Below are 11,942 nucleotides of genomic sequence, written 5' to 3' on the forward strand. Positions count from 1 at the left end.
TTTTTTTCTGACTTATTTACTTTAACCAACCAAAAGGAGCTTGCCATGGACAAAAGACATATTGGGGAATAGGACTCCCACTTCTAGGCACCTGTGAGCTGCTAGACCAGCCAGTTCTGTCTCCACTTAGTTTCATTCTCAGAGCCTCTTGTGCTACCAGTACTCTCACTAACTTCTTGGGATTCACAGCTCCAGTAAAAAGTTTGCTGAGACTGCAGGTATTTTCACAAGGTTAATACACAAGGTGTTCATAGCTACCAACTAGCACTAGTAGTACCTGTGCACATTATTTTTCCAGTGCGTACAAAGGGCTGAAAAACTGAATTAGGTAGAATGAGAATACAGCAGCTCCTTCCCCCTTAACTACCAAACCTGGAAGCAGACAAAGTATGTGCAGGTCACATGTTAACTATATTCTCCCAGACCCACTGGCAATAAACTGTAGATGATGTCCACTCTAAAGAACAAAGGGAAGAAGCTGCAGGGATCGGAGAAGCAACCTGGCACCGAAAACTGAGCAAAAAGGTTTAAATAAACCTTATTGCAGAAAAAACATATGGACTTCAACTAGCTGGGAAAAAGGACTAAGGTCAGAATTTCCTCTTTGATATTCAGCAGTGTTCTACAGCAGAAATGCAGTATTAGACAGATACTTTTTTACTACTGGAGCCTTAACAATATACTTGCATGATACTTCTATTTCATTATGTACATCAGCTATAAAAAGCTAAAGATATTGTAATTTTCTCTTTCCTTTCCTTTACTTTTTTTTTTTTTTTAATGAGAAACAGCAGAATTCCTACAAATATGTCCAGGAAATCAGGAAGATAACATTGTTTTGGGCTACAGCTGGAGGGCTATTTTTACAAACTGGTGCCAAGAAATATTTATTTTAAAAATAAAAACTTAATTTCTTTAGAAACTGACATCTTCAGGAGATTTGAAAGTGAAAGCTTCCATTTTTTTTATATTTGAGAACAGTTTTTTTTAACTCCCGGCCATATATTGCATATCATATCGTGGATATTTATACTGATATACAAATCATCAGTGATATCATATAAAACCATACTCACATTTTAAATTTCAGAATTATAGCTTCCTCCTGAGATTTTGGTGACTCCACAGAAAAAAAAATGAACCCTGATTATGATTTACGGTATCACTCAGATTGCACAAAGCATTTCAGATAAAATGGTCACAGTGTCATAATTCACATATGCTCTTTTTTAGTTGTTGTACACAATATTCATTCATTGTTCCTATATAGGTGCAACATTAATTATAACTACATTCTAAAGAGAAATACAGACTATATAAATTAGTAGTCTGGCTAGGAGAAAAGGGTGTGTGGCAAGTGACACCTCAAAATACTATTAAGCCCCATGTCCCAGAAGGTGGAAGCAGGGGCAAGTCACTTGGGGAACAGAGACATTGCTCAAGTGTAGAGCAATGAAATTAAAAAATCAAAAGCTCAGCTGGAGTCAAAATAATCAAAGGACATTAAGGGAAAAAAGCTTCTGTAAGTACACTGGCAGCAAAAGGAAGACTAAATAAGGAAAGTGCATGTCCGCTGCTTAATGGGGTAGGGAACTTAGTGACAAAGGACATAGGAAAAGCCAAGACACTCAATGCCTTTTAGTGTCTTGGATTTTGTTGGCAAATTTGGCTCTCAGGACTCCCAGTCCGTGAGTCTACTAACAGAGTCTGTGGGAGTGAAGCATTATCTACAGTAGAGGAAAGCAGCTAGGAGGCACTTAAGCCAACTGGACACACACAGGTCCACGAGACTAGTTGGGATGTGAGCAAAGGTACTGAGGGAGCTGACAAGCGTCACTCTAAGGCTCCTGTGGATCATATTCAAAAGGCCGTGGCAATCGGGCAAAGTTTCTGATAACTGGAAAAAGGCAAACATCACACCCATCTTCAAAAATGCTAAGAAGGAGGATCTGGGGAACTACGGTGCTTGGAGATACTTTAAACTCAAATGGACAAGGACCTAAGCAACCTGATCTAAGCCGGACTTGCTTTAAGCAGGGGGTTGGACTAGATGGCTTCCAGAGGCCCCTTTCAATCAACATTTTTCTGTGATTCCATAATACTTTGTTGTTAGCAATAATAAGGACAAAGACATAGGTAAAAGTAAAGATTTCTCACTGTCTAGGCAATAACTACATTGATCCACACTACCAGTCACTCTTACTGGAAGTCAGCTGTGAAAATTCAATACCATCTGTGCCTTCTGCTGCGCAAATAAAAATATAGCTTCTACCACTCTAACTGGAAGGAAGATGTATTCTCTGGAGGGATACCTGGCTTTGCTTTTCCATCTTTGCCATCTCAGTCATCTGTAAATGGTCTCCAGCCTCTCTCTATTATGTTTGATCTTTCATTAATGGTATTATTTTTTCCCCAGCATTTTCTTGAAGACTCAAATGATGCTTCATTCTATATTCAGTAATACTTAACAAGCCACTGAAAACCCTGAAGTGTTTACCAGTTTCCTTGGATTACTAGGAATGTCTATATCCGTTCCAGTTGTTTCAAAGAATCTGCTGTATCTGTATTAACTGCATGCATGAAGAATGATGAAAAACAGAATACTAGCTGTACCAACAGCTTCAACACTTGTGATATTTTGAAACTTTGTCCCTTTCAACATTGATTTAAACACTACTCCTGGCAGCTTCTTACATATACTTATAAGCAAAAAATGACAAGTTAAAATTCTTACTACTTCTACTTTTTTCTTATTTCAGATGAAATATCAATGACATATGCAGTGATTTTAACTATGCAAGGACTACTTCTAATTTTTATATCTTTTTTCTCCATCCAAGTCTGCATTTTCTCTTTTAAATATTTATAGAGAAGCATGGAAGTTTCAATAATAATAATAATAATAATAATAATGATGATGATGATGATGATAAAGAAGTTCTGAAGCCATTCCCAAAGACAATTAAATAATAATTGCAATAATTGCTATAAGATGTCTGACTGCTTTGGGACAATAATGGAACAATAAAAAAGCATGTTTTTAAAAAAACAACGAGATATAGAAAGACTTGCCTAGCTTACTAGCGCACTAAGACAGAAAATTACTTTACAATACACTTTGACGTAAGAGAATACCCTCAACACTAACAATGTGGAAGATGTGGAAACAGTGCTATCTATGACTGAGATGTCTAAACTAAGTTGGGGAAGCCCAACGCTCCTGCTTCTCAAAAAGGATGATGCAGTAAGATTTTGGAAAAATTCATAAAAGAACTCCAATTTAATTGGACTCCAAATATAAATGAATACGTGAAAAAAGACAGCTAATTTATTAAAATACTGTATTTGAATAAGGCTATTAAGTTCTTTTATTACAAGAATTGAATAATATAATTCATTGAGAATTCTTTGAAACAAACTAACAGACACAAGGACAATGCAAAGCATTACTGGTATTTTATGCTCAAGCTGGATGGCTTCATTGTGCAACAGTATTTTAAACACCAACTTACTGGCAAACTCCTTTTTAATTCTGTGCTAAACCCTAAAGGAGAAAAAGGAAGAATAAATTGCCAAATAAGGGAAACACTATGAAGTTGGCACTAACTCACCTCTGATCCTCTAAGCAGCTTCTCCAAGAATACTGGTACAATTGATATAGTGCCAACAGGGGAAATAGGGAACGGCAGGATAGACAAAGACAACAGGAAAAAAAATGCAGACAGATTATGAACTAAGTTTTTCAGAGACTCCAGGTTTAATAGAGAGACAGGCCCACAAGGAACTGGAAGTATGCTCTCTCAAGTTAAACATAGTCACTTAGCCTGTAGACATATACACTTCAGCTGCTCACCAACTCTGTAAGCAAAATCTTGTCAATATGGTCAATGGAGTCTAGGGAGCAAATATTTTCTTCTTAAAGTAGATAAATCTACCTGTAAACTATCTGTGACCATTCCTCAAAGAGAGAACCCAGCAACATTGAAGGGAGTCTTCTCAAGAGAATGACAGAAGTATTGGTATTTAGTTTCAGAACAGCGTGGCTACTCCACCTTCCTCTCCCAGTACTCATGTCATTCTGGATCACCAGACAACAATAATTTTGTGACACATGAAAATAACTGATGCATTATGCAGGTTTTTTAGAAGTGAGGAAGACACCATTCTTTCTATTTCATTCTTTCCTGCGGATAAAGATTGAATACTCTCTTTCCTAACCCCTCCTTGCAAAAGTTAGATGCACCTTTAATCTTGCTTAGCATTTTGATGCAGGCACTTTCCTTAACAGTAAAACAAAACAAAACCCAAAAAAAGGAAGGAAAAAAGAATTGGTTTTTCACTTTTGCTTAGATGAGCAGATCTGAAGATGGAAATGAGACATCTTCTCACAGTAATTTTGATTGGGAGTATTGAAATGGATAAAATTGTTCAACAGTTCAATAATAATACCAGTCATTGTGGAAGTCCACAATGACTCTCGGACTTTATGCAGAAATCTGGTTGGAGCCTTGAAAGATAAAAGTGCTTCTTCTGTCTCCATGGCTGTACTTTGGAAGTTAGGAAAAAAACGCCCAGGGATTCCACCATATTGATGACTTCTTCAGGGTTTCTGGTTAGTTATTTGCAAATGGATGTATCCAATCTTTTTTATTCTTTCTGTGATCCTTGTCATTTCTTATGACACAGGTTGCAAAGATGATATTTTTTGCAGCTAAATCCTTTTCAGTTTCTATTTTCATTAAGGTTTTATTTGTTTATTTCTATTAAACCTACTTACGTTTCAAAGTTTAAGATCTGCTTTATATTATCATTCTAAGAAATCAATACAGAGGTTTTCATGGACTTAGGACATAGTACTGGGATCTCTGCCTGAGGATTGAGATGCAAAATTGAAAGCTAAGTTTTGATTAACTTAATGAATTGCTACTTAGCAGCTGAGCTACAGTTACTGTCTATGCATCTGTTCTTGGCTAACTTCAACTATGGAGTACAATATGTGTTTGCTTAAAGCATATTTTGGAGAATCAAAAGACTGAGCATTGGTATCTGTAACAGCAACTGTTTAAACAAACCAGCCATTTTATTTGCAGTATGATACATTTAGGCGGTACAGTATGATTAGGTATCTATATGCTAGCCTTTCTGTAGATGCAATGATTGTGAGTTTAGTCTTCATTTGATTCACTCTATTAAGAATTTGTTTATCTCCACAGCAGGGCATTTGTTGCTAAGTAACTGCCAACAAGCCATCACTTCATCCCATCTTAGTGCTCCCTGTAGGTGTTTTAAATGGTCACCAACATTACCCATAGCATGTTCTAAAGATTAAAAAAAAATATGTGAATTTGATCATAACAATACCCCAACAGAAGACAAAATCTATTTGATGCTCATAATTTTCACATTGTTCCCTGGAGAGTGTTGCCAATCTTTTATCTTTCATTAAATACTATCTATTCTTTCCATGAAATGTCTGCAACCACTACACTGTACAGCTTAGTTTCATTCAAACCCCAGAAAATACACTATTAACATATATCTGATGTCACTCTTACTACAGTTCTTAGGATGGCTGATAATTAACGGAAATGATTCAGTAACAGGACATGATATTTAGGTAACTAATACCTGGCAGGTCAGTGAATGAGGCTCAGAGCTGAAACTTTTATCCTTCTTTCCTCCTTCCACTCCTGTAGATACTCTGAATTCCTCTATATGTACAGAAGTAAGAGCAATCTGAAGTGAGGGATCTCACATCTCATATTCCCCATTGGATACCAACGTTGGGACACAGGGAAAGGAGAATTTGGGGCTTTTTCCACTTACCGGGAAGCAACAAAGAAAAATGTGTCCCTTCCCTTGGATTGTTTGAGCAGTCAGAAGAAACAATTTCTGGCCCCAGTAAAGGCTTTTATATTGGGAAAAAGAGGGCAGAGAACAAACAGATGGCTCCACTTCTCCTCCAAACGTGTCCTGGGGGGTAAGCTACTTAAGTTTTTCCCTAATCTCTTCAGAACTCAAAGACAAAAGGCCCCTTTGAAGACTTTATTTATGGCAGAAAGTTCTTTTAAACTCTAAACATTGAAATAGTATTTCAAAAGTAGCATCTGAATATCTTAGAAACCCACGGCAAAAACCATGGCAACACTCAGGTTCATAAGAATCTAGAAAGGATATGAGAACGTTGGACCAAGTATCAGTAACTCCGCTGCAAAACGATTTGCTCTTTTTCTTCATACCTACTGCCGTTCTTCAGAAGAGGAAGGAACAGAATGAGTCACGATCAGATGATCTAATACGCAGATAAGGCAATACAGTCTTCTCTTTATTATTAATATAGTCAGCAGCAATTCCAAAATAAAACCAAAATATGTATGTGATGTTTACAGTAACTTACCATTACTCTTATCTCAGACACTGGAGCCAAAACCTAAAGGACTCTGTGTGGAAACAAAATACGCTAGTCTAAATGCTCAGAGCTCTCATGGTTGGGGAGAGCCTGAAGCCATGGATGCAGTTCAGGCACAATGAACAGAACAAATCATTGTCAAGCATCTAAGTTGCAATGACAGTTGCTTGCAAAGCCTATAACAACAGGTTTTGTTGTCATTTCACTTTTGTGTATTGGGGTAGGATTTCTTCCTAAAAAGCACAGAGTGCTTTCTGTGTGAAGCAAGATCAAACTGTGGAAAATTAAAGTGATGATAGAAAGAAAAGATGAATACAACTGATTATTCTTTATAGGCATATTATTTTTAAAGGAGTCTATATTTTGGATCAGTACTTTCAAGTGTAATATTCTCATTTCTAAACATAGCTGACATCCTTGTAGGTGTCAAACTCCTAACAGACTTCAGTAACTTGCCAGGAATGAGCCTATTTCAAATGCTTGCGCACATTTGCTAAGAGAGAATGGTAACCTAGCCTCACATTTAGCCTTGCCAGCTAGAAGTCCACGTGTTTTCTTTTTTTTTTTTTTTTTGCCTGCATATTAATGGGAGGTGAGATGTTCATTCCTGGTTTTCTTTCCAGGTTATAGAAGGGGGGAAAAAAAAGCTACATGCCAAATCCCTTGCCCAAGTTGTACACAGTGGTGTTTCCTGGACATTATTTCAAAGAAAAATTGATGGAAAGTAGTGGCCTAGAAGCATTGCGGTTTTTAAAACCTTTTTTTTTTTTTTTTTTAGTTTGTTCTCCTTATTTTCAGCCTGATTCCATTTCTTGCCCTATAAATACGGTCTGAATTTTGGTCTTTATCATTTTAAAATTCCAGCTAAATTTCAGTATCTTTCTTAAAAGTTTGGATCAGTTCTCATCAACATAATTCAGACTTGCTGTTTTGATCCATTTATACCAACTATACCTTTTTGCTATATAAAAATTTGAACTGACAAAAAAGTCAGAAATTGAATATAAAAAGCAGAATAGAGTACTAGACTGGTGCCATGTGTTAGAGAAAAAAGATGAAGATGCATTCAAAAAACTGGTGACAAATACAGTGATAAGGCAACTCAATATTTCATACAGATCACAATAGATTTATCTTGTGTGACTAAATCTTAGCAAAGCTAAAACAAAAATACATTTTTTCATGGAAGAAAATTCCATGAATTTTTGGAAGAATTAATGTAAAATCCAACCTTCATGCTCATAGTAAGCTCATGTACAGTGTTAGAATTTTGGACTCTCTTAACCTTCTATTTTTGCATTCCAGGAAGAAGAATAGTTTGTATTGCATAAACTCTCATCAGTAAATGGCTCAAAGACAGAAGCAAAATCAGGTGAAGTTACAGACTTCAGAAAAAATAGTGTGGATGCTGCTGCTTTCAATGGCAGCACAAGTCAAACTCTGCAGCCTGTGAGAGCAATGCTAAAAAAGCTCAGCTTGTCATTTTCAGTGGCAAGAGCCAGCTGTAGGAAAAGTTCTCTGCTCCTGATTCTATGGAGCCAAAGGACTGCTCTCAAAAAGCTTTTAATATGGAATGGAAAAAAATAGTATTTTACATATTTGAAAAACACTCTTGATAATGGAAGGTATCGGATAGCCTGGAAGTATTCATTTGCCAGCCTTTCATATTCTACCACACTGGAGGTCAGTTAGACTCTTAAAAGACATCCCTCAAAAATATTTTTTTTTAATTTACAATCCCAAGAGTGGAACACTGAAGATTAATCCCAAGAGATGCCTGCCAAAGCAGAAACCTTGTAATATCTAGCTCTTAAATGAGCACTTTATCTATAGAAACAGAAGTAGTTTACAGAGGAGGGCTTTATATCCAGTTTTACAGGTGGAAATATGATATACCAAGACCTAGCTAGAGTCATAGCAAAGGCCTGGAAAGAAGAGTGCCTGTTCTGATGATTTTCAGGTGCCAATATCAGCCAAGAGAAGTGACCTCTGACTGATTCTTCCAAGGCAGTTGACTCTGGGTTGTGCTCCAGGTGGGACCCTTGTCAGCTGGCCTAAATCCTTTATGGTTGCCTGGCTTCAAAAGGTGGAGGTGACAGGCCAAGCGAAGGGAGTACAGACTGACATAGGCACCAAGGGGTCCCAGCTGCATCTTGCAGTCTTTCAACAAGTCACAGGTCTGAGTGCAAGTAACATCTACATCCAATTTGCAGACCAAATTTCTGTTTGATCAATGCACTGTCCTTCCAACTAGCAGCAAATGACTACAGGTTATATAGTTCTCAGTTAATGATAACACTTCAACATCAGATGCTGTCTGTCTTCATGATAGATCAATTAAGATCTCTGTTCAAGTACAGTCAAGGAAAGCAAATAAAACACTAGGACACATTAGAAGCAGGATGTCCAATACATGAAATTAGTACAATGTCACTCAGTATAATCAATTTGATGTCCTTTGCACAAAATACTATGTTTGGTTCCAGTTGCCCTAGCAATGTAACAATAACTTTGGAAATTCAGTGACAGGCAGCAGTTTAGAGCATGGAGGAATAACAAAGTGTAAAAGTACAAAATACCGAGTAGTACAGATAAGAGTGTATTATTTATCTGTTCTCATAACACAAGAAAAATAATGCACCTAATAAAACACAGCAAATTTAATACCGATAAAAGGAAACATCTGACCACTCAGCACATAATTAGCCAGCAGAACTCCTTTACATCAGATGCCACTCAGGTGAGAATAATGATCTCTAGCTACTGGAACAGCTTGTCTCTAGCAGCACATACCTCTGCCAAACTCAGGACAAAAGAAGAAAAGGAATGTGTCACTCAGGGGTTCTTAGTTCCATTCCACTGAGCTCTGTGTGAGAAACCACTAACAGCACAGTCACAGAGCATCCACTTGTTCTGGTTGTCCTCCAAGGCAGGAAGCCGAGGATCCCTTTCCAAATCCTTCTTTCCTGTACTTGATTCAAAGAGGGAATCTGAAGTCGTGTTTCCCCATATAATTGTACAGAAATTACAGAACCAGTAACTTTCTGAGTTTGTTTCTCCCGGTGTTTCCTGCTAAAAAGATTGAGCTGGCCTTAGATTCAGCTATAAGAATGTTGGGAAGATTGAAGCACCTCTTTCCACACTGGAGTTTGGTACTTTAAGTGTCTTTTAAGAACACAGCTTGTGCCTTGCTCTTTTCTTTGGCATTTCTTCCTTGTTGGCTTCTGCAAAATCCTTTTGTCCCTTCTGTGTGGCACCTGGGTAATTAAGAACTAAAAATCTCTGCATGGCAGAGCACCTCAGTACTGTGGGTTTAGGTCAACTCGTTTACAAAGCACTTAGCATGCATTGATAAGAAAACCAGGAAATCCCATTTCTTCAGCGGTGGTTACATAGAGCTCTCAGAAGAAGCTAAAGACCATTCTGCCTAAGTAGGTGTATAATCCATGGCAAACAGAGACTCTAACATGATATTTTAAGAATGCTTTCCAGTTTCAAAGCACAATTATTATTGTTTTTCTTTTGTCAGCGCTTTTTCCGTGATACACTTCTGCTGAAAGCTGCTTTTCTCTATTACACTGTTCATTGTAATAGAAGTCTAGACTTCTATTGCACAGTGCGGTTGCACAGTCTCCAACCAACGGCTCATGGACAGTGTTTGCCTGCAAGATCCCCTGACATTGCTTTGAATTACCGGGAAAGAAAAACCTAAAACTAAGACCAGTAGGGAGCACAGCATTTAGTGTGATATTGCCACTGGTATATTACTTAATGTTTTCACGCCCATGAGTCCATGAAATTTGAAATCTACAGATCAGGGTAGGCTGAGGTCTCAGGGGTTCATTGTTTTAATTAGCATTAACTAGGAAAACTAATTTGAATACATAATTTCCTAATTAAAATGTAATCAAGTTAATAATAAAAAATTCAACTTACTGATTGGCTTATATGCTATTTTAATATGTTTCTCATATTTACTTGGGGAAGAACCCATTGCCTCACCAGAAAGCATGAAACTAAAAAAACATTAAAGGCAGAAGAAAAAAAAGTACTAACAAATTGACTATATAGATTAAAGTTGTACTGCATTTACACACTGAAACATTTCAATGAATGAAGCACAGGTGCTGAAAGCAAGATCTTCATCTTTCTGGCCAGAAAATACAAACACTAAGAACTCTAAGTGTGCTTAACTTTATTTCTGAGACTAACAAAAATACTGGTCTTGGAAATATTGGTTATGTACAAAACAAATAGACAATAAAAGACAATAAATGAAAAGCAGCTATTTTATGCTCAGGCAGGACAATGCAAACTCTCCAGGAATGTCTCTGGTTTTTGTTAGATTACAATCTAGGTATTAGTACAATAGTACAGTAAGAGAGTTTGCAGATGCACATTGATGCAACAACTAACTTCCGAAGAACAATTACGAACCAAACAATTTCACCCAAATTGAACCTAAGATCATAATACATTTATCCACTAGCATTACTATGTCTGGGGAAAGTATGCATGTGCATGATGGTACCCTTTGCTCAGCGTTTCAGATGGTTAAATTTTAAGCTACATAGACACTTCTCCATTCAATTCTGCAGCTGGACGTCCTGAAATCCTGGGCCATTACAGATTTATGTTGCTTCAGAATTATTTGAGAGAACAGGAAATACCTTGTCATATTGGTAATACAAACAGCCAATAAACCCTTCCAAAAGGCTCTGGACAGCCATTCAAAACAAAAGAATTCTGTTCATCTTAGGAGTCATTGCAATTAATAGCCTGCTAAATGAGACCGTGATCTCAAAATGCCTGTTCCTCAGGATTGTCAGGACAGTAGCTGCAAATTGGAAATGAACAACTGCTGCAGCTCGAGATATACCGCAGCTCACTCCCAGACTCTTCTGAAGCCTTAACTGGCTTTGGTGATGTGTATGGTTAGGAAGGATCTGAACTGAGATATTTGAGATAGAAGAGCCTCCTGAGTAATCCAAAGGACTAAAATCAGCTTTGTAGTAAGGGTATAATATCCTGTAATACACGACCAGTTACAATTGTAAAGAGGTTATGAATGCAGTGGAGGTTTAAAATTCTTTGTATAAATCTTCTTTCCCTTGCAAAGTTCAGTAACTAGCTGTACTGATTTTGGCTGGGATTGAGTTAATTTTCTTCATAGTAGCTAGTATGGGGCTGTGTTTTCGATTTGTGCTGGAAACAGCATTGATAACACAGGGATGTTTTCGTCACTGCTGAGCAGCGCTTGCACAGAGCCAAGGCCTTTTCTGCTTCTCACACCACCCCACCAGTGAGTAGGCTGGGGGTGCACAAGAAGGGACTAGAGGGGACACAGCCGGGACAGCTGACCCCAGCTGACCAAAGGGATATCCCATACCATATGATGTCATGCTCAGCATATAACGCTGGGGGAAGAAGGAGGAAAGGGGGGGACGTTCGGAGTGATGGCGTTTGTCTTCCCAAGTCACCATTGCGCGTGAGGGAGCCCTGCTTTCCTGGAGATGGCTGAACACCTGCCTGC

The sequence above is a fragment of the Pygoscelis adeliae genome, unplaced genomic scaffold (assembly GCF_000699105.1).
Source record: "Pygoscelis adeliae isolate BGI_AS28 unplaced genomic scaffold, ASM69910v1 Scaffold300, whole genome shotgun sequence".
In the NCBI taxonomy this organism is placed as follows: domain Eukaryota; kingdom Metazoa; phylum Chordata; class Aves; order Sphenisciformes; family Spheniscidae; genus Pygoscelis; species Pygoscelis adeliae.